Source organism: Bubalus kerabau, chromosome 10 (genome assembly GCF_029407905.1).
Source record: "Bubalus kerabau isolate K-KA32 ecotype Philippines breed swamp buffalo chromosome 10, PCC_UOA_SB_1v2, whole genome shotgun sequence".
NCBI lineage: Eukaryota > Metazoa > Chordata > Mammalia > Artiodactyla > Bovidae > Bubalus > Bubalus kerabau.
The window spans coordinates 88290647-88315193 of NC_073633.1; the positions used below are offsets into that span (position 1 = coordinate 88290647).

Below are 24547 nucleotides of genomic sequence, written 5' to 3' on the forward strand. Positions count from 1 at the left end.
CCCAGGGGATACCCCTTGATTGCCTGTATCCAGTGGCCAATGGAACTCATATTCATGGGTTCAATGGGTCGGCAGCAAAAAAAAAAAGAAAGAAATAGTTCTTAACTAGCTATCAAGTTTCAGCACAGGGAGAAATGCCCATCTCTCAGTCTTTCCTGTAGAGAGGTATATTTGCACAATTTAAAAGCTGCTGCCTGAAGGTCTGGCTTCCAATTAGCCAGAGTAGAGGTGCTGACTGAAATCCTCGTCTTTAGAATACTGGCAGGTCTCTTCACACCCTCAACTATTAGAGGCTGTTAAAAATTTAAAAAGCATCTTGGACAATCATAAAGGTTTGCTCTGAGAAATAGGACAGGGTAGAATGATAAGGTTCATCCACTACACGAGGCCACTCCTTAAAGACTGAAGAAGTAGCTGTTCTATCTAATGCACAGAAACCAACACAGTCAAGAAGGATAAGGAAACCAAGGAAATGTTCAAAATGAAAAAGCAAGATAAAACCTCCGAAAAAGACTTGAATGAAATGGAGATAGGTGATCTGCCTGGTAAAGTCTTCAAATACATTGTCTTAGAGGTACTTATGAAGCTTGGGAGAAGAATGCACGAGCAAAGTGAGAATTTCAGTGATGAAAGTTCATCAGTTTCAGTGATGGAACATGGAAGAAATACCAAGAAGTCACGGAGTGGAAGAATACAGTTACTGAACCAAGAAATACAGTGGAAGGGTTCGACACACAGGTGATGCAGAGAAAAAGATCATTGAACTCAAAGACAGCGCAGTAGAACTCACCCAATCAGAGCAGCCAAAAATAAAAATAGCTTAAGGGACTTATGGGACAAAGTCAAGTGGACCATCATTTGTATTTTAAGGGCCTCAGGAGAAGGAGAGAGAAGAGGAAGAAAACTTATTTGAAGAAATAATGGCAGAAAAGTTTCCTAACCTGGATAAGGAAACATACATCTTATTTGAGAGTCTCAAATAAGATGAACCCATGGAAACCCACACCTAGACCTACATTACAAAGTGTCAAAAGTTAAGAAAAAAGAGGGCAGGAGATCAAGATGGCAGAGCTCACCTCCCTTCCGTGAACACATTAAAGATACATCGGGAGTAATTCTCACTGAAAGCAATCTGGAGCCTGGCAGAGAGACTCATTTACAACCAAGGCTGTAGGAAGGGGGAAGAGAAGCAATCAGGTCAGGATCTGCACCCCTAGGAGGGGAAAACTGGCTTCCTGGGGAGTGAGCCATTTGATTCACATATTTCACACCCCAACCCTAGGGTTTTCCACTGAGGGGATGAATTACCTTTTGTTGCTGTTCAGTCACTAAGTCAGTCGTGTCAGACTCCTTGCAACCCCATGGACTGCAGCATGCCAGGTTTCCCTGTCCTTCACTATCTCCCAGAATTTGCCCAAACTTATGTCCATTTAGTCGGTGATGCTATATAACCATCTCATCCTCTGCCTCTTCCTTCTCTTTTTGCCTTCAATCTTTCCCAGCATGGGGATCTTTGCATCAAGTGGCCAAAGTATTGGAGCTTTGATTTCAGCATCAGTCCTTCCAAGGGATATTCAGGGTTGATTATCTTTAAGATTGAGTGATTTGATCTCCTTGCAGTCCAAGGGACTCTCAAGAGTCTTCTCCAACACCACAGTTCTAAAGCATCAATTCTTCAGTGCTTGGCTTTCTTTACGGTCCATCTTTCATATCCTTACACAACCACTGGAAAAACCATAGCTTTGACTATATGGACCTTTGTTGGCAAAGTGATGTCTCTGCTTTTTAATACACTGTCTAGGTTTCTCATAGCTTTCCTTCCATGGAGCGTCTTTTAATTTCATGGCTGTAGTCACTGTCCAAAGTGATTTTGGAGCCCAGGAAAATAAAATCTGTCACTGCTTCCACTTTTCCCCCTTTTATTTGCCGTGAAGTGATGGGACCAGATGCCTTGATATAAGTTTTTTTGAATGTTCAGTTTTAAGCCAGCTTTTTCACTCTCCTCTTTCACCCTCATCAAGAGGCTCTTTAGTTCCTCTCTACTTTCTGCCATTAGAGTGGTTGGCTGGCTTGAAAATAGAGGGACTGACAGTGGAGCTATAAGAAACAGATTCTGCAATGAAAAGCATGCACATGCTTACTGCTGAAAGAAGGCAGAAGCAGCAGATTGAAACTGTCCAGGACTCTGCCAGTTCCCTGTGGGTTTCCTGTGACTGCCCTCACACACACCCAGTTGGGGGCAAGGCCTGTTGCAGTCAAGGGGCGTACCCTTGAGGGAGCTGGGAGGTGGAACCATCTTAGACCTGGCACAGCATTTGTACGAGGTGAGGGTGTCCATTGATGGTGCTCACAGAGGCAGAGGATTGGCAGTGGTCCAGAGCTCTGACTGGTGCTGGAATTGCCAGAGCCTGCACCCACATCCATGTCCAACACCCACTGTGGCTGCTCTTGCTCCAGCAATGCTTCCCTTTTGCCAGTGCTTGGAGGGAGGCTAGCACACACTGAGAGGGAATGAAGCCAACTTGGACCTTGTCTTCAGTGCCCTTGTTTCAGCAGCCTGGGACCTGACCCTACCCCCAATAGAAGGTGTTGGCCTCTGAGCAGAGAAGACAGCTCACATCTGGCTCTGGCCACAGCCCTTCCATCTCCAGTCCTGTTTCCTACCAAGGCGATAGCTACCAGCCCACCCTGCAGAAGACAAGACTCATGCTCATACTAGATCTAAAGACTCTAGGAACCCCCAAAGCTCATACAGGGATACCCCTTCAAGACCAGGATGGGTAACTGCTTTACCTAATTTCATAGAGACGCAGAAAGTTCAGCAAACTGAGAAGACAGAAGGATTTGTTTCAATTGAAAGAAAAGAGACAACCACTGAGAAAACAATGAGCAAAACAGAAATAAACAATATACCAGGGCTTCCCTGGTGGCTCAGTGGTAAAGAATCCACCCACCAGTGCAGGAGACATGACTTCAGTCCTGGGTCTGGGAAGATCCCACATGCCCTGGAGCAGCACAGCCAAAAAATAAATAAATAAAATTATGAAACACAAAACAAAAACTCAGGTCAAATAACTGAGGTTTAAAAAAAAACAGTTTTCCAGCTGAAGAGTTCAAAGCTTTAGTAATAAGAATACTAACTGAATTAGAGAAACTAGATAGTAATAATGTTTACAAGGAATTCAATATTAAAAAGAACCACTCAGAACTGAAGAATAACTGAAGTGAAAAAATGCACTAGAAGGAATTAACAGCAGACTAGATGATACAGAATGCATAAATGATCTGAAAGATAGACTAACGAAAATCACTCAATCAAAACAAACAGAAAAACAAATTTTTTAAATTTTATTTTATTTTTAAACTTTACAATATTGTATTAGTTTTGCCAAACATTGAAATGAATCCGCCACAGGTATACCCGTGCTCCCCATCCTGAACCCTCCTCCCTCCTCCCTCCCTATACCCTCCCTCTGGGTCGTCCCAGTGCACCAGCCCCAAGCATCCAGTATCGTGCATCGAACCTGGACTGGCGACTCATTTCATACATGATATTATACATGTTTCAGTGCCATTCTCCCAAATCTCCCCACCCTCTCCCTCTCCCACAGAGTCCATAAGACTGATCTATACCTCAGGGTCTCTTTTGCTGTCTCGTACACAGGGTTATTGTTACCATCTTTCTAAATTCCATATATATGCATTAGTATACTGTATTGGTGTTTTTCAAAAAGAAAAACAAATTTTAAATAATGAGAACAGTTTAAAGGATCTCTGAGACAACATCAAACATACTAACATTCACATTATAGAGGTCCCAGAAGGAAAAGAGAGAAAAATGGGTCAAAAATGCATCTGATGAAATTACAGCTAAAACCTTCCAAAATCTGAAAAAAGAAATATATCAAAGTACAGAAATCAGAGGGTCTAACACAAATGAACCCAAACATTCATAAAAAAGAATAAACATTTATAGAAAAGAATAAAATTCTGCTATTTGTGTCAACATGGATAAGCCTAAAGAGTCTAATATATGCTTGGTGAAGTCAGACAGAGAAAGAAAAATAGTGCATGTTATCACTTATATGTGGAATGTAAAACATCTTTTTTTAAAAAACCACAAAGCAAAAAACCTAGAACAGATACACAAACGATGAAAGAAATGAACCCAAGCATACCACTACCGAAAATCAAATTACAGAGGAAGCAAGCAAGAGAAAAAGAAAGGAACAGGAATTACAAAACAGCCAGAAGACAATTAGCAAAATGATAATAAGTACATACATGTCAATGATTACTTTTAACATAGATGGACTAAATTCTCCAAGAAAATACAAGACCCAACTATATGCTGCCTCCAAGACTCTCACTTCAGATGTAATGAAACAGACAGAATAGGAAGGGATAGAAAAAGATACTCCATGCAAATGGGAAACCAATAGAAAGCTGGGTGGGGTATCAGACAAAGTGGGTTTTAAAACAAATTTTAATATGAGACAAAGAAGATCCTGACTTAACTCTAAAGGGATCAATTCAACAAAAACATTTCTAAATACTTATGCACCCAACCTGGGAACACTTAAATATATAAGGCAAATACTAACAGACCCAAAAAGCAAAATAGATAGCAATAAAATAATAGAAATTTTAAAACCCCACTTACATCATTGGATAGATCATCTAGACAGAAAATTAATATGAAAATCCAAACCTTAAGTGTTGCATTAGACAAGATAGACTTAACAGATACATAAAAATTCATTCAAAAGCAAAAGAATACATGTTCTCTCAAGTGAACATGGAACACTTCTCCAGGATAGGTATGTTGGGCCACAAAGCAAGTCAATAAATTTAAGAAATAGTGAGATCATATCAAGCATCTGTTCCAACTACAAAACTAGAAATCAGTTACAAGAAGAAAATTAGAAAATTTAAATAGATGGAGATTAAACAACATGTTCATAAACAACCAAAGTGCCTAAGAAGAAATCAAATGAGAAATTTTTAAAAATGCTTTGAGACAAGTGAAAATGGGAACACAACATACCAAAATTTGTAGGATGCAATAAATGCAATTCTAAGAGGGAAATTCACAGCCATTAGGGCTATGTCAAAAAACAAGAAAGATCTCAAATAAACAACCTCACTTTACACTGCAAGGGACTAGAAAAAGAAGAAATGATGATCAAAGTTTGTAGAAGGAAGGAAATAAATCAGAGCAGAAATAAATGAAATAGAGGCTAAAAAGATGACCAGCAGAAAAGATGCTTCTTTGAAAAGAAACATAATTGACAAACCTATAGCCAGACACATTAAAAAAAAAAGAGAGAGAGAGAGGACTGAAATAAAATCAGAAATGAAAGAAGAAACATTACAACTGATACCACAGAAATACAAAGGTTCATAAATGACTACAATGAAAAATTATACACTCCAAAAACTGGGCACCTAGAAGAAATGGATAAATTCTTAAAAACAAACCACCTACCAAGACTGAATCATCAAGAAAGAGAAAACTGAACAGATCTATTACTAGTAATGAGACTGAATCAGCAACCACCAACCTCCTAACATACAAAAGTCCAGAACCAGGCAGCTTCCTTCTCAATAATCCCCAAAATAGATGTTCATCAATATCCCTGATGAACATAGATACAAAAAGTCCTCAACAAAACATTAGAAAACGGAATCCAACGTTACATTTAAAGGATCATACATCATGATCAAGTGGGATTTATTCCAGGGATGCAAGGACGATTCAACAACGTGATACACCCACAATCTGTCAATCATTGTTATACACCACATTAGCAAAAGGCAGGACAAAAATCATATGATTAACTTAATATATGCAGAGAAAGTCCTTGGAGTTTTCCATGTTCATTAATGATAACTTTCAGCAATGTGATATGGAGGGAACATACCTCAACATAATAAAGGCCACATATGACAAGCCCACAGTTTGCATACTCAACTTTGAAAAGCTGAAAGTGTCTCCACTAGGGTCAGGAACAAGACAAGGATGCCCACTCTTACCACTCATATTTAATATAGTATTGCAAGTTCTTGTTAGATCAATTAGGCAATAAAAAGAAACAAAAGGCATCCAAATTGGAAAAGAAGAAGTAAAACTATCACCATATGAAAATGACATATTATATTACATATAGAAAACCCTAAAGACTTCACCAAAAAACTATTAAAACTAATAAAAAAATTTAGTAAAGTTGCAGGACACAAATCAACACACAAAAATTTTGTGGTTCTAATAACACCAACAACAAATTATCAAAAGATATTAAGAAGACAATCCCACACACAGTTACATAAAAAAAGAATAAAATGTCTCATTCATTCTACAAGTGTTTATGGAGTGGCAGGTGTGGGCTTGGCTGCAGAAATACAGTGGCAAGTCCTACAAGTGAAAGTGAAAGTCGCTTAGTCATGTCTGACTCTTTGTGACCCCATGGACTATACAGTCTATGGAATTCTCCAGGCCAGAATACTGGAGTGGGTAGCCTTTCCCTTCCCCCAGGGATCCTCCCAACCAAAGGATCGAACCCAGGTCTCCTGCATTGCAAGCAGATTCTTTACCAGCTGAGACACAAGGGAAGCCCAAGAATACTGGAGTGGGTAGCCTATCCCTTCTCCAGCGGATCTTCCCAACCCAGGAATCAAACTGGAGTCTCCTGCATTGCAGGCAGATTCTTAACCAACTGAGCTATCAGGGAAGCCCCATTATAATATATATATAGAAATGGAATATTAGCCATAAAAAGATGAAATCTTGCCATTTGCAGCAACATGGATGGACCTCAAGGGTATTATGCTAAGTAAACTAAGATGGAGAAAGACAAATTTTGTATGATTTCACTCATACATGGGATATAAAAAACAAAAGTAAAACAAATAAATGAACAAGCCAAACAAAAACAAACATGTAGATACAGAAGACAGTAGTGGTTAGCAGAGGGTATGGGTGAAATGGCTAAAGAGGATCCACTGTATGGTGATGAATGGAAACTAAATTTTTGGTGTGATCTGCTGTAGTGTATACAGATATAGAACCATAATGTTATACACATGAAACATAAAATGTTATATACAAATGCTATCTCAACTTTAAAAAATGGGCAGAGGATCTTAAATAGACAATTCCCCAAAGAAGATGTACCAATGGTCCATAGGTACATGAAAAGGTGCTCAACACCACTAATCAAAGAAATGTAAATCAAAATGATAATGAGGTATCACCTCGCACCTGTTAGAATGGCTATTATCAAAAAGACAACAAACAACAAATATTGAGAAGAATGTCCCACTGTTGGTAGGAGTGTAAACTGGCACAACCACTACGGAAAACAGTATGGAAGCTCCTCAAAATACTAAAGATAGAACTACCGTATGATCCAGCAATTCTAGTTTTTGGTATTGATTCAAAGGATTTGAAAACAACTCACTTGAAAAGATATACACATCCACTGCAGCATTATTTACAATAGCCAAGATGCAGAAACAACCCAAGTGTCCATGGACGGATGAATGGACAAAGAAAAAGTGGTATGTGTGTGCGCATGCATATGGGAATATTCAGTTCAGTTCAGTTACTCAGTCATGTCCGACTCTGCAACCCCATGAATCGCAGCACACCAGGCCTCCTCGTCCATCACCAACTCCCGGAGTTTATCCAAACTCATGTCCATTGAGTCAGTGATGCCATCCAGCCATCTCATCCTCTGTCATCCCCTTCTCCTCCTGCCCCAATCCCTCCCAGCATCAGGGTCTTTTCTAATGAGTCAACTGTTTGCATGAGGTGGCCAAAGTATTGGAGTTTCAAGAATATTACTAGGCCATAAAAAGGAAGGAAATCTTGCCATTTGAGACGAGATGGATGGACTTCTGAAGACATTATGCTGAGTGAAATAAGTCATAAAGATCAGGAAAAAATAAGATCTATTGATACGTAAAACCTAAAAAAGCAACAAAAAGCCCCCTCCCCCTAAACCTAAACATATAGATACAGAGAACATTTGATGGTTGTCAGATGTGGAGGCTTGTGGGTGGGTGAAATGGGTCAAGGGGTCAACAGAAATCCCCACTTTCAGTTATGTAATAAATAATATATAATAAATAAGTCATGGGGATGTAGTGTACAGCTTGATAACAGTTAATACTCCCTTATGTATCTGAAAGTTGCTAAGAGTAGACCTTAAAAGTTCTTATGATGAGAAAAAAATGTTTAACTCTATGCAGTGATGCCTGTTAACTAGACTTATTGGTAGTGATCATTTTGTAATATACAAATATTGGATCATTATAGTGTATACCTGAAATTAACATAGTGTTATATGGTCACTTATTTCTCAATTTAAGTGACTATAAGAAGTTTCATTAGGAGCTGTAAAAAAATAAAAACACGAATACAGACTTCAACTGTGGACAATTCCCTCCCTCCTCATGTGGTCATGGGGACAAAGGCAGGCCTTTTTCCGTGTCTTTGCTGGACAGAGAGGCCCCACTGCCCCTTCACCGCTCTCTCACCACCCCTATCCACATGACTCAGGTTCACCAGCTGATAAACACTGCTTTTTATCCCCAGCTTGGTCCAAGTGCCATGGTGTGCCATCAGAAGAGACTGGCAGAAGATGAGGCTGTCAACCATCACCTCAGCCCCCTTCCCGCTAAGTCCAAGAATCTCCACCCAAACACCCCAGCAGAGTTTGACAGCTTGTTGCAGGTCCTGGACTCTGAAGGACCGAGAAAGAGCAGGCTTTCTTGGTCATCCTCATTCCGGGAACGCAGGATTTGCTATATATTTGCGGCAACCCTTACTTTCAAAGTGTTTCCCACGCGGCTCAAGGGTAAAGAATCCTCCTCCCAAGGCAGGAGATGTAGGAGACTTAGGTTCAATCCCTGAGTTGGGAAGATGCCCTGGAGAAGGAAATGGCCACCCATTCCAGTATTCTTGCCTGGAAAATTCCACAGACAGAGAAGCCTGCAGCCCATGGGGGCCGCAAAGAGTCAGACCCGACAGAGCACGCACGCACGCACACATGAGGATTCAACCTTGAAAAGGCCATCGGAGGACCACCAGAAGGACAAGAGTAAGCAGGGCGGTCAGGAGGTGGCCGACAGGGAAGTGGTACAGTACGGTAAACCCCAGCCAGCAGGCAGCCTGTCCACCGAGGCAGGGAGCCAGTGCCCAGGGCTCCAAGGGAAGTCCCCTAGCTGCCTCTGCAGCACCCGTGACAGCCTCCCTTCTGTTGCCAGGGAAGCGATGCACCAGAATTCCAGTTTGCGGGGCTGCGACACCCTCTGCCTGCTGTCTAGAGGTATGGGAGGCAGCCTGGAGGCCCTGCCTCCTGTGCTTCAAGCCCCGGTGAATTCTGTGTGGGAGATTTGTCAGCTTAATCCCCTAAGTGGTTTCCTCCTGCAAGTCACAGGGCCTGTCCGCTGGGCCCCAGTGCTTAACTTGCCAGAGAACTGCCCAGAAGCAGCAGCAGGAAGTGGCATTGAGGAAAGTCCTCAGCTGGGGTGTGGTGAGCCCCCCATCCCAGAGACACAGCCCCCAACACGTGACTCTTTATGAAAGAGGCCCTCAGAGGGCACATCCAGGGACACCCACCTCCCCCTGATACCTACATGCCTTTCAACTTCCCAGCCATGTCCACGGTCTCTACCTTCATGGCCTTTAAGCCTCCCTTAGTGGGGGTATCAGGAACCACTGCCCTAAGTTCAGGACAGCTTTCCAGGTCCAGCCGTGGGGACACCTCCAGCCATCCCCTGTGACTGGCTGTTCTGCAGTGCAGTGGCAGGAGGGACCAAACACAGGTCTTCTCTCAAAGGCAGGGCAAAAGTCTCCCTTGAGGCCAAGAGCGAGACTTGGCATCAGTCTCGCCGGGGCGGTAAAGTACTCAAGAGCATTCCATTCTCAGTACTGTAAGCTGCCTGAATGTCCGTAACCTGCCCAAACTGCATTCTATAGAAGGGACGCTCCCAGGGCTAGAGGATTCTTTTGCATGAAACCCCAAATTGTCCCCCTCGAACTACTACCCAATGGTAAACAAGAAGTACCCTCTGTAGCCCTTCCAATGCTTCCGGCACTCTGCTGAGCACTTTGTGGCTGTAGTTCGATCCTGGGGGCAGTTCTGGAGCAGAGACAGACCAGTGTCCCTGCTGTACAGCTGAGGTTCAAGGTTCAGAGGGCTAAGGTGATTGCCAGGTCACTCAGCTGGGTTTGCACACAGGTCTGTGGGAAGCCCTGGAGCGACGCTCCTGCCAGCCTCTTGGGCTTGGCTCTGTCCTCTGAAGCCCCAATGGAAAGCACCACCCCCCTTTCTCTAGGTCTCTCCACATCCCAGTCTTTTCTCCTGGACCAAGCGTCCTTGGGCTTCTCATTGCCAGTTACCAACCTTGGCCTCAGTCCCCGTGAGGACATCCTGGCCGCTTGTTTGCCTGGGCTCCCTTCAGGGCAATAGGCAGAAATGCACACAGTTTTCCAGCACTGTAACTACTTCACTCCTGGGTCCCAAACGCCTGTGATGTGACCTGTGCTATGTACTCAGACACTCAGTTGTGTCTGACTCTTTGTGACCCCCTGGATTGTAGCCTGCCAGGCTCCTCAGTCTATGGGATTCTCCCAGGAAGAATACTGAACTGGGGTACCATTTCCTCCTCCAGGGGACCCTTCTGTCCCAGGGATTGAACCCACTTCTGTCTCCTGCTTTGTTTGACAGGAGGGTTCTTTACACCAGCGTCACCTGGGAAGCCCAATGATACAACCTAAGATTACTTTTTTTTTTGGTCTCTATCCCTCATGAGCACAGGGGCAACTCCAACATCTGATACTTATTCACACGCAGTATTTTAGGTATTCCTTCTGCATTCAAAATTTTACATTTATCTCAATCACATTTCATCTTGTTAGATTTGATTGTTTCAGTCTGTTGAAAACTTTTACAATGCTGATTCTGTCACTTAGCACAAACGCTATCCATCAAAGTGTTACCACTCAATGTGGCCTCACGAAGGACAGTGATGACGATGCTGACTGGCTGAGGACAGGGCCTTGGCCACCACATACCATAGTCAGACTGGAGTCCATTGCTTTTCAGCAGGGTCCCTTGGGAAGCACCGTTCAGCCACATGAATCCATCACTGTATTCCACCCGAGTACTCCCCCCCTTCCTTCCTGGTTTCCTCCTGGTCTCCGCTGCCGGCTCCGGTTTCTTTGTTAAATATCTGTTGATGTCTGCCCCACATCATGAAGCTGTGTTTTTTTTTTTTGTTTGTTTTTTTTCTGCAGTCTCCCAACAGGAGTTGAAAGTTGTGGAGTAATGCCCTGGAGAGGATCAGGGTGCAGGTGACTGAGACCTGGAAAAACAGCCAAGTTTTTCATCCACCGCTGTGGCTGAAGCAGAGGAAGGGGAGGCAGCTGTCTTGGAAGGTGAAAGCAGAGGCGCTTTTAAAACCCAGAGTCTAACTGCAAGTCCTGATCTCAAAAACTTACAACACCCTCTGGGAGGGCTCTGTGGGGATCTTGATGGGAGAGGCAAGGAATTCTCAGCGGAGGGAAGGAGGGAAGCGTCCTGGCCTGGTGGAACCCACGGGCTTCTGGTGGATGGACGCTGCCTCCGCTTCTTTTCTTTACATTTTTCTCCAGAGGCATTTCACCTGGGCTTCGCCGATTGGGTTCAGCCCCTCTTTAAAATGATGTTACTGCATCACAAAGCATAGGGGTCTCACCTGAAGAACATCTTATGCTGCTTAATTCTCTGTAACAGCCTAACTGGGAAAAGAATTTGAAAAAGAGCAGATACACATGGATGTATAACTGAATTGCTTTGCTGTACCCCTGAAATGAATACAACATTGTTAATCCACTATACTCCAATGGAAAATAAAAAGTTTAAAAAGTCAGATAGTTGCCTAAGGAGTTGATTAGCTTCATTACCACAACGTGCGTCTTCTAGATGATTCAGGGTCCTCAGACAGAGCAAGTTCCCCTAACGCTTTTCCAGGTGTCCATACAGGTTAGCCATTCAAAGAGGACCAGGGGAAAAGAGCAAAATATTTAAGTTTCAGGGGGAGGGAAGGGATTGCCTAATGCAAAAGAATCATAAATGAAGGTAAGTTCCCTCCGTAAATCTGAGGGAAAAGGAGCCTTAATAGACAAAAGCTGTATTTCTATCTGCTAATAACACAGAGACTGTGAAAAGATGGGTTGAGGTGGGAGAGTGACACAGGTGATGAATTTGGAAGGAAACCACAGTGGATCCTCGGGAGGCATTCACTTAAGTCAGCATGTATTTTCTGGGAGCTCTGGTTCCCAGGGAAAGAGCCAACAAACCCTTGGAATAGTTAGCACTCTTCAGAAGCCAGACCTGGATGCCAATAGCAGGCTGCTGACTCCCTCTGCTGGACAATTTGGAGTTTTGTTTCCAGGGAAGAAGAGAGTATCAGGAGAAAATCTGAAGGCACAGCAACTTGGCCTGGACCCTGGGGCTCTCCCAGGGCTGGTATAGCCCCTGTTCTGGATTTGAGCAGGACCCACGGTCCTGTCGGTGTCTGGACTCATGGGCAGGGCTGGGAGTGGCCCACTCATTGACCAGGTGACCCCCAGAGCACAGATTCTTTTAAGACTTTTCTGGGTACCTGGGATGGCGGTGAAGTGGCTGTCTCTGAAAGCAAAGATATCCACAGAGCAAATGATAAAGACATTGCCTCAACCTGAATAGACCTTTATTTTTACAAAGAATATGGTTTTGTACATTACATTCGGATGGCTGACAGGCACGTGAAAAGATACTCGGCGTCACTAGCCATCGGAGAAATGTGAATTAAAACCACAGAGGTCACCTCACACCTGTCAGAATGGCCATCATCAAAAAGTCTACTACTAACACATGCTGGCAAGGGCGTGGAGAAAAGGGAACCCTGTACACTGCTGGTGGGAATATAAGTTGGTGCAGCCCCTGTGGAGAACAGTAAGGGAGGTTTCTCAAAAAACTAAAAATAGAACTACCGTAGGACCTAGAAATACCACTCCTGGGTATATATCCAAAATGACCCAAAACACTGAGTAAAAAAGGTACATGCTCCCCAGTGTTCACAGCAGCATTATTTACAATTGCCAAGATATGGAAGAAACATAAGTGTCCCTCAACAGATGGATAAAGAAGATGTCGTACACACACAGACACACACACACACACAGTGGAATACTACTCAGCCATAAAAAACAAAATTTTACCATTTGCAACAATATGGATAGACTTGGAAGGTATTATGCTAAGTGAAATAAGTCAGACAAACACTATATTTGTATTATACCACTTGTATGTGGTATCTAAATTTTTTAAAATGAACCTAACAAATATAACAAAAAAGAAATTGACTCACAGGTATAAAGATTAAGCTAGTGGTTACTGGAGGGGAGAAGGAGAGGTAAGACAGGGGTAGGGGATTAAGGCATATAGACTACTATGTAAAATAAATAAGCTACCAGGATATATTATACAACACGGGGTATATAGTCAATATTTCGCAATAACTATAAACATAGTATAAGCTTTAAAATTTTTGGATCACTGTGTTGTATGCCTGAAACTTATTTAATATTGCACATCAGCTGCACCTCAATTTCAAGGAAGACGTAGCTTCAGCCCAGAAGGTGTTCAGAAGACAGAGAACTTCTGCGGATGGCTTTACATACTTTCCTGCTCAGAGTCTCCATTTTCCTCCCTTTTCCCTAGTGGGAAAGCCTCCCTCTCTCCACCAACATCTACAAGGTCAGGGGGAGCCAGAGCAACTCTGGGAAGGACAAGGGAGTGAGGCAGGGATGAGTGGCCAGGGCACTGATTTCTCTGGCCAGGAGTTCTCCACAAAGTGGTCTGCTAAGTACCCAGATGGAAAAACACAGATTGCTTTTCCCCGGAAGTAAGTTCCAGAAACATCAAGGGTAGTCCAGCAGGGAAGGCCCTGGAAGCCACCCTTCCCCAGATTCTGAGGTCCCCCCACTTCAAGAGAGAAAAGGATGTGAAGAGCGTCAGGATTCACCAAACTTATTCATGATTTTATTGAACAAAATGATGTGTAAGAAATGTCACATTTCTTTCCTTTCTTCTTGATCCAAATCTAGCCTCTCTGCTTTAATCTGGTTATGTTGAAATGGAATTTCAGCTTGGTAATGATCAAGTCTCTCTCCTGCACTCCCAGCATCATATAAGGTCCTAGGGGTCCCACCAGGGAGGTCCCAGGTCTTCTGGTCACCATATCACACTTTTTTTTTTAGTAATTTAATTTATGTATTTATGGCTGTGCTATAAATAGCTTCTAGTCAAAGCTATGGGTTTTCCAGTGGTCATGAATGGATGTGAGAGTTGGATATAAAGAAAGCTGAGCACCGAAGAATTGATGTTTTTGAACTGTGGTTTTGGAGAAGACTCTTGAGAGTCCCTTGGACTGCAAGGAGATCCAACAAGTCAGTCCTAAAGGAAATCAGTCCTGAACACTCATTGGAGGGACTGATGCTGAAGCTGAAACTCCAATACTTTGGCCACCTGGTGCAAAGAGCCGAGTCATGGAAAAGACCCTGATGCTGGGAAAGATTGAAAGTGGGAGGAGAAGGGGACAAGGATGAGATGGTTGGATGGCATCACCGACTCGATGGACATGAGTCAGAGTAAGCTCCGGGAGTTGGTGATGGACAGTGAAGCCTGGCGTGCATGCGTCCACGGGGTCGCAAAGAGTCGGACACGACTGAGCGACTGACCTGAACTGATGGCCGTGCTGGGTCTTCGTTGTTGCATGGATTTCTCTCTGTGCTGAGCTGGGGCTGCTCTTTGTTGCGGTGTGCAGGCTTCTCATTGCAGCGGCCTCTCTTGCTGCGGAGCGTGGGCTCTAGGGTGCACGGCCTTCAGTAGTTGCAGCACGGGGGCTCAGTAGTTTCGGCTCCCAGGCTCTAGAGGACAGGCTCAGTAGTTGTGGTGCACGGCCTAGTTGCTCTGCGACATGTGGGATCTTCCCGGATCAGGGATTGAACCCATGTCTCCTGCATTGGCAGGCGGATTCTTTACCACTGAGCCACCAGGGAAGCCCCATATCCTGGTTTGATATGCTCCCTGTTGTCACCTGCTGAGCCAGGGCCTGGAGGTCACTCCCCAGCCAGCAGATACTTCCCCTCAAGGTCCTGCCACATCCCCAGGATGCTCTGCTCAGAGCCTAAGGACTCCTGTCCCACTCTGGGCTTGGGGGAAGTTCTCAGAATTTCATTCTAGTCTTCCTGTTTCTTCATGCTCAGCATAGCTTGAGGCAGGTGCACCCCCCAAATGGTCCTTCACTCTCAGCACCACCCTTTAAACCTGGGCAAGAAGGGCATCATGCTATACAGGGCCCACAAATCTTGCATATATGCACAATACACACACACTCACATACACATATTCACACACACACACTCTATTCGCAATCCCCAGTGCTGGCGCAGAGTCGCCTGTAAACCCTAAACACTCACCTTACTAAAAGCCATCAGGCCTCAGAGAAATGCCTGCCCTTGTCTTTCGCTCTATGGCTTCAAAACAAAAGGGGGTGGTGACAGAATGCTTGAAGGGAGCTGGATGTGTCTGTGACGTGGGAAGGAGTTGAGCACTGGGAGTCTAGGGTGGAAAAACACATTGGACTTGCCAAATATGTCCTCTATAGTAGCATCAAAGGAATAGTATCACAGCAAAGAGTTACTTCTTGATAGTGCAAAGTGTCCATCTTCATCTTCATGATCCAATTCATGGTTCCAATTCTGTGACATTCACAACAGGTGTGTATGGCAGTTGAGGACCATTTTGCACTATTAAACAATTCATATTACTCTTCAGTGTGTGTATGTAAAGGTCTAGGGGTAACACATTTGAAGTAATATACTAAATTCTTTTCATCTTTACATTCATGGTACTTTAAAGTTTTGATAGATATTAAAATTGTGTGCATTTGAGGTTCAATTCCTTTCAATTTTTCTAGATCCTTGAAAATAAGAGAATGAATCAGGATGATGAAAAAATAGAAAATCTGACAGAGGAACTCAGGAAAAAAGGCTGAAAAGAGAAAGGAAATAGAAAATCTTTAGAGAAATGGACAGCTTAAATTTTTAAAAAAGCTGGAAACATTGAAGATGAGTAGGTTTTCAGGTCAAAATGTACTCGGGCCATTATGAAAACAGACAGAAGACTGGATAAGCGGTCAACAGTCAAGGTATTCGACAATGACAAGGAAACAGGTGTCAAGCTTTGAAACATTATAGTCCAATATTTAGCCAAATTGAATGATGCTTTTGATGGCAGGTATAGTGCAATATTTATGGAAAACAAGTTTAATAGAGATGATTTTGAAATGTGATGCTAGAATGGCCAAAACATTCTAGCACTACCTGGGAAGCCCAAAAAAGACCCATACATATGTTCAATTCAACTAGATTGAACTGGGGAGGGACAAAATCATGATGCATAACATTTATATATATATCATTGAGCCACCAGAAGAGAGGGACTTCCCAAGTGGCGCTAGTGGTAAAGAACCCACCTGCCAATACTGGCAGACATAAGAGATGCGGGTTTGATCCCTGGGTCAGGAAGATCCCCTTGAGGAGGGCATGGCAACCCACTCCAGTATTCATACCTGGAGATTCCCATGGACAGGGGAGCCTGGTGGGCTACAGTTCATAGGGTCACAAAGAGTCGGACACAACCGAAGTGACTTAAGCATGCATCAGAAGAAAAAAAGGAAGTTGAAGTTAATGCTTTTCATTGATTTTGCAAACATTGTTAAAGATAATACTCTTGTTCTAAGAGAAGAGCTAAAAAAGTTTAAATTTTAGGCACCCATTGAAAGCATAGTTCCACAAACTTTTGATGTAAAGGGCTAGATCATAAATATTTTAGTCTCTCTGGGCTAGATTGTACTTCCAATCCTTCCAACTCTTTCAAGCATAAAGCACAGGTTCCAGTATAAAACTGGGGTCAGCCAGTCCCAGAGGAAAAGCTGTAGGAAATGCTGAAAGAGATCACAGAGTTCCTAACCCAGGATGCCTGGCACGGTTCCTGTTTACAAATGAGCCCCACTAAGGGACTCCTGCAGACTCAGAGACCCCAATCTCAATTTCTCAGCATCCTGTTTACCATCTGCCACTGGAAGGACAAAATTAGACATGTCTGTGGTGCATAATATTTAATAATTTCTTACTAATGCTGCATATTTTTCTTTGTGGCTATTTTAGAACTTTTATCATTTAACTGGATTCACATATCTTCTAAGGAATCCCAAGTTATTTGATCGATGAAGTTGTCTTTACATTGCAAATTCAATGTAGAAGAGTTTCCTAGTTCTTTTACATTTTTTAGCTTTCTTTAGGTGGTCCAACCCAGCACTTTCATATTTCTAGAAGAAGGAACATGAAAAAGAAAAAAGCCCTTACAACTTCATAGAGATTTCTAGCAGCACAGCATGCCTAAAGAAAGAAGATAGCAGAGTTCCAGATAAAACTTTAAAAGTTTAGACCATATTTCACTCCATGTTAATAAACAATTTTATTTTTTTTTCTCTAACAATACATGCAAAATCTCCTTTGAAGTTATGGAAGGGAGTGTGTGAGTGTGTGCTTGCCATTTTTATTTTTCTTAAAGTTCTGATAGGCTGGCCTGGGCTGGGATTGGATAGAGAACTTCAGAGAGAAAGAGTAGAAACCCCTGTCTCTTGAAGTTTGCCTGCTGGCCTCCTAGCAATTGCCTTCTTGTTGGAGGTGCAGTTGAGCTGTGTGGGGACTTGGAGCACTGTGAAGGGGCGCAGATTTGCTGTTCTGCTGTGTAATGACGTTGTTTGTAATTAACACAAACATTCCATTTAAGATGTCATGAAGGAAAGAGGGAGAGTTTTCAGAATGAGCCTTCTCTTTCTTTCTTTAAATTGTTTTCTATTATGGTTTATTGCAAGATAGAGTTCCTTGTGCTATACAGTAGGTCCTTATTAGTGATCTATTTTATATACAGCAGTGTGTGTATGTCATCCTATTTTATCCCTCCTCCTTTCCTCTTTGGTAACCAAAAGTTTGTTTTCTATGGTTATGTTTCTATTTTGTAAATAAGTTCATTTGTTTCATATTTTAGATTCCATATACAAGTGATATCACATGGATATTTGTCTTTGACTTTTTTTTTCAAAAAAGCATATTTCTTTACAAAGAAATATGAGTATACTAAGGAACAAAGGAAATAAAAAGGTGGGTGTATATATTTACATAGCAAATGGAGGCAAAACTTATCAAGAAGTTTCTTTAAATACTTCTACAATATCACATTTAATGGTGAAATCAGCTTCTAAAAATAATTCTTTATTACTTCAAGAAGCTTTATTAGGAGGTTCAATTTATGATTCACAGTATTACTATCTTAGTGAAAAAATTGTAGTTTTATATTCTTTGGAAATCTCCAAGTTGCTGGAGGCCAAGTAAACCAGATTAGTACCAGTTTTTAAAAGATTCAAAGGTTCTTAAATTCAGAAGTCATAATTGCTTTAAGAAATTGTTTCTTACAACCCAAATGTACTATCATCAGCTGAGCAGTATAATACAGACTTAGTATGATAAGGTCCATCCATGCCCTTCTGAAGTCTTTATAGAACTGAAGAGTCCAGGGAGGACACAGACTGCAGAGGAAGGGCATATTGAGGGTTTTCACTGGGAGGGGGGAGCGGGGCAGAGTGAGCAGTGGTTTAGCCCAGGGCACAAGCAGACTTGTAAAGCTGAGTTCTGCTTCTGAGTGGGCTAGAGTAGGTCATGGTACACCAACTCACTCACTGACAAAGAGCAGAAAAAACTGGATAAATAACAAAAGTTATACTTTTAATGGCATCAGAGAGTTGAGGAAGCTACAAGGATCAATGGACTAAAATTGCAGAAAGGGGAGAACTGTCTGGAGGTGAGTGGATAACTGGCTGCCCCATGTGTTCCTGGGTCATTTTCTGATTCTGGGCTGAGCTCCATGCCAGGGAGGGAGCAACGAAACTCAGCGGCCCTGTGAGCTGCACTGCTCAAAGCAGGGGTTTAGGAGTCTCGAGCGCGCGGCTACCGAAAGCTTTTCTGAATCTGAGGCAGTGGGAGTGATAAATGAGTCAGGTGACATGTTTTAAAAGACAGAATGAAATATCCTATGGTCTGGAGGTCCTGAAGAAACTAAAATAGCCAAGTGGAAATGAACGGAAAACAAAAAAGCCACAGATGAAAGCTATAGGGAGAGGAATATGCTGACACTCCATAGGTCCTTTTAACCCAGGGTCACTTACTAATTCTGGAAGCTCCTAGAGCCTGCGAGTCAAGACTTGTCCCTAAGTCTGCTGCTGGAGAGCAAAGACTGTATGATATTCATGAGAAATTGGAGGGGGGTGGGTGATACAACTGAAGACCAGAGGAACCTCACAAAGACGGCTGGGCGCTCTCTGAGGAAATGTACTAAACTTTGAATTTGTACGCTACGAGATGGTACAAAGCTAAGCAGCAAACCTGTGAAGGGCAGAGTTGAATCTCCTGTGGTCTCTAGGCTTGATAGATGGGCTCCAGGCTGGGGATTTACAGCTAGCTTCCTGTTTGCACTTGGAAATAGAAATAACAACACAAACAGTAAATAGCCAATCTTTGTCTCCTAAGGACACTTTAGGATAACAGTTGTGGCAAAAACAGAGAGGGGCTAAACCTTATTTGAGTAAAAGATCAAGAGGTCATATATTTCCCATCCTTGGGGAAAGGGAGACAGTGCACATGTGCAGAAAGGCTCCTTGAGGTCAAAAGTGGGGGGCACCACCCCAGAATATGTGATGCCAAGGCCACCCCATAGGCCTCTGGACTGGAGTCCATCTTGGAAAACTTTGCACACGTGTATCCGGAAGGGTCCTAGGGTAGGTCAGGTGTGGAAAAAGACATCAGATAATTGGCCACAGGTAAATAAAGGCCTAGCAGAACTGTCCTACATGAATTATTTAGCTACCTCCTTACCATGCTTCTCATTAGGGAGGATGCCCACACCCTTGCTCTCTGGGTGTGCATCTCTGCCTGGCTTCGGGTCAACAAGAAGTTTCTCTGTGCTCTCTCACTTGTTGTTGTCCTGTGTTTCTAATAATAAACTTTGTACCTGTTTGTTTGTGTTTTTTTTTTTTTATAGTTTTTGCCTCCTTGGGAAATGTAGTTTTCATTAAGAGCAAAGATCCAGGGAAAATTTGCCTCTAGCCTTTAGGCCTTGATGCTCTGGTGGTTAGGATTCCTGATTTTCATCCAGGCTACCCAGGTTCAGTTCCTGAGGAGGAAACGAGAATCCTGGCTCACGCCACCGCTTACTGGTGGCTCTCCAAGAACAGGCTCTAACTGAAAACTTTTCAGATTTACACCCTTGGCACAGGGGTAAGCTGGAGGTAGACTGAGTCTAACCAAAACAGCTTCCAAAATCACATCCAAGCCCTGCTTCAGCTCAATCTGTGATGGACAATCTCCTGCCTGATACCTAGAGGAGGAAAAGGGGAAGCTAACATCATTTGGTGTCTTTCATCAAAATATCTGGCATATGATAAAAAATTACCAAATATGTGAAAACCAAGATTGTATCTCAGGTAAGATATTAAAAACTTAGACAATAGAAACAAGCCCATAGATGGTTCAGATATTAGCAAATAAGAATTTTAAAATACCTATGATGAACATATTCAAGAAAGTAGAGGAAAGAGATGACAATTTTACCAGATATTTGGGACATAATCTATAAAAAGAAGAATCAAATGGATATTCTACAATAGGAAAATACAATAGCTAAAAATAAGAACTCAATGAATCAGTTTAGTGGCAGATTGTGAACATAATTTGCTAACTAGTTGGAAGACAGGCTACTAAAAATGTTTAGTACAAATTATCAGAAGAAAAACTATGAAAAACAAACATCAACAGCGTGACATGTGGGGTCATTGGAATCTCAGAAGAAGCAGAGAGAGGGAATGGAGAGAAGCAATAAAGGGGTTATGCTAGAAATTTCCCCAAAATGATGAAAGACGGATTCCCAGAGATTCAGAAAGCTTAGCGAACCCCGAGCAAGATAAATGCAAGCTTGAGGAGCATTTATGTGCTATTTTTAGATCCTGGGCTGAGTACAATAAGAAATAAGGACTTTGACTTAGAGAAAGAGATTTATTCTAGACCATAGACCATCTTTTGGAGAAGGCAATGGCACCCCACTCCAGTACTCTTGCCTGGAAAATCCCATGGAAAGAGGAGCCTGGTGGGCTGCAGTCCATGCGGTCGCCAAGAGTCAGACACGACTGAGCGACTTCACTTTCACTTTTCACTTTCATGCATTGGAGAAGGAAATGGCAAACCACTCCAGTGTTCTTGCCTGGAGAATCCCAGGGACGGGGGAGGCTGGTAGGCTGCCATCCATGGCGTCGCACAGAGTCGGACACGACTGAAGCAACTTAGCAGCAGCAGCATAGATCATCTTTGGTTAGAAAACTGACATATTTCATAAACTTAAATGATTACTCTCTATTTCCTGTGGCACTTTGAACACTGAAATCTCTCTGCTTTGCTGTTGCTTTGGTCTCTACTTGGAATGGGCTTCCCTAATAGCTCAGTTGGTAAAGAATCTGCCTGCAAGGCAGGAGACCCCAGTTTGATTCCTGGGTTGGGAAGATCTGCTAGGAGAAGGGAAAGGCTCCCCACTCCAGTATTCTGGCCTCGAGAATTCCATGGACTGTATAGTCCATGGGGTCACACAGAGTTGGACACGACTGAGTGACTTTCACTTTTCTACTTGGAATGCTCCCTCTCACCCACCTGTTGAACCTCTGGCCTTCAAGCCCCATGGCGTGTGATGCTTATCCCTGCAGATCATTTTGGGTTCAAGGGGAGGGCACTCCTGCAGCCTTTGCCAGAGGGAAACTGTGTTGCAGGAAGACAGCTGGCCCTTCTCTTTTCCTTTTGGCTGTATCTCCTATAGAAGGAGGCATGATTCATTTGACTGGAGAAATTAGACACCTTCCTCCACAGTTATATTTCTCTGTTTGGTGAGGCTAACAGGTTAAAATAGTCCCCACCCATGGCCTTTCTCTTTCTTCTGCGCTCAACTTGTGGGTTGCAGTTCACTAGCCTGCCTGCTGCTGGCTCAATCTGCCCTGCTCACCTGGTTTTCTCACGAACTCCCTGTGTGCAGGTCCCAAAGTCTAGACTATGAGAGAAATGTGAAGTTTTTTTTCACCCAAAGGCCCACACCTCATTCTCAAATCCAGTTTTACATGCAACATTTCACTCCCTATTCTATGTCTTAATTGGTTCAAACTCCAAGGGGATGAATAAGGTTTATTATCACCCTTAAAACCCCAATAAAACACATCTCAAAAGTTATACCTTGTTTTAAGCTTTTCTCATCCTTTCTAAGCAGAACACACTACTCCCTTTATGGCTCTGAGGCACTTAACCAGAGTACCATATTGCATGGCAATTATTTCTTGATCTAGTGTCCTTCTCACTGAGCGCAGCCTCTGATTTCCATATCCAATTTCCTCATATCACCTAACGCAGTGTCTGGCACACCCCAGGTATTCCACATTTGTTTAAAGAACGCAAGTCTGCAACTTCACCAAAGATTCCTCTGTGAGAATCGCTATCATTAGAACTTTGTTCTGCCGTTGTTTTCTGTCTTAGGTTCATTTTATTAATTCAGAGTAACCAGTAATTGGCTGTTTAAAAAGGCTAACTCTTAAATACAATATTTTCTTCTCTAAATGCCAATGTTTAAATTTCTTTTTACCTGTTTGAATGAAACTTTTTCATATATGCATAAATATATAATTATTATATTATTTCTCTGCTCTTTGAAAGAGAATATCCTGAGGATAACATACTCTTTCCAAGTCTCAGGGCCATGATTTGGAATAGGAATTCTGTTTCTATAGAACAAACTCCCAAGTGCCTATTGAGATATGTTTCTTTGCATCTGTGTTTTTTTAAGTGATAGCTAGGATAGATTAATTAACTGATAGCTATGATTTTCAAGTTTAGGTTTTCCTACCTTCTCCCTTTCTGTTACCAGATGCTTGTAATCTCTGATGGGAGCTTACCTCCATCAATGAGTTAGCTACTTCTAGTATTATGGTCAGAGAAGGCAATGGCACCCCACTCCAGTACTCTTGCCTGGAAAATCCCATGGACGGAGGAGGCTGGTAGGCTGCAATCCATGGGGTCGCTAAGAGTCGGACATGACTGAGCGACTTCACTTTCACTTTTCACTTTCATGCACTGGAGAAGGAAATGGCAACCCACTCCAGTATTCTTGCCTGGAGAATCCCAGGGACAGAGGAGCCTGGTGGGCTGCCGTCTATGGGGTTGCATAGAGTCGGACACGACTGAAGCGACTTAGCAGCAGCAGCAGCAGTGTTGTGGTGGTGAGAAAACTACATAACTATGTGTTAAAAAAAAGAGGTTAAAAAAAAAAAGACTTTGATTAAGAAGCTCTTTTAAAGAATCAAGAGCCTGCCTTTAGAGCACAGACATGATAGCCACGCACACATAGTGATCTGCTCTGCAGGGTGACTCCTGTCTCTGTTACCAGCCCTCCACCCAAATCAACACCACCCTCCCCACTCCCTTGGAAGGTAAAACTCCTGGCTCTGGAGTAAGCTGATTTCTTAAAGAGATAACAGGTGTGCAGGAAGGGGAGCAGAGAGGGTGAAAATACAGCTGTTGAAACCACTTCCAGGAGAAAAATTGGATTTGTTTTGCTTATATTGATGAGCTCACACTTAGCAGCGACTCTGAATTAATTGGAGAAGAAAATGGCAACCCACTCCAGTGTTCTTGCCTGGAGAATCCCAGGGTCGGGGGAGCCTGGTGGTGAATTAACTTACCTTAAACATTTAAAATACAGCACGACAATATAGTTTAGCACCATGAACTGAGCAATCAGCCTTTCCAGCCTGAGCTGGCTTGGGAATTAAGATAGAGTCCTCTAGGGCATTTAATACAGAAGAAATTTGTCTTATGTTGTAAAGCAACACAATTTTTAAATAGCACTTCTTACTAATTACTAGGGAAATGAAGTATCAGCTTTGGAATCACTTAGGTCATTTGGGCCAACATCAAATATATACAGATTCCCACCCTGGATTATACGTGCTTTGGGAAGGATGTATACGGGCACTTCCTATCAACAGTGTTAACATACAAAGCCCAGAAATTCGGGAATGATATACAAGATTTATTTCACCTTTATACTTATATAAAAAATGTTTTTTGTTTCATATAAAACTGTTATAGTTTTCTTTGGGATTTTTATTGACAGTGTATTGACAAGTGTAGCTTGGTGTGTTTTCATTTGACTGAGAGAAATCATTCTCTTGTGAGTCCCTCTTTGTTATTAAATTATAGAGAAGGTTGGCCTCATGCATCTAGATTTAGGGACAACAAGATTCCTGAGTTTTTTGAAAGTCCTAGAAAAAGCTACCTTATCCCATGTTAGTCAGAGTGGATTTC

At 42.7% G+C, this 24547-nt stretch overlaps 1 long non-coding RNA gene across 4 annotated transcripts in view; it reads right to left on the bottom strand.

Moving 5' to 3' along the window:
* Window positions 1-24547, bottom strand: part of LOC129621751 (uncharacterized) — a 113010-nt gene that overhangs the window by 10239 nt on the left and 78224 nt on the right. The window contains exons 4-5 of one of the 4 annotated variants that reach the window (XR_008699661.1): window positions 19544-19632; window positions 11084-11784 (exon numbers count right to left, since the gene is read on the bottom strand). The exons of the other annotated variants lie outside the window; for them this stretch is intronic. This is a non-coding gene — a long non-coding RNA (uncharacterized LOC129621751). The remainder of the gene's footprint in view (window positions 1-11083; window positions 11785-19543; window positions 19633-24547) is intronic. 4 annotated transcript variants of the gene reach the window in all.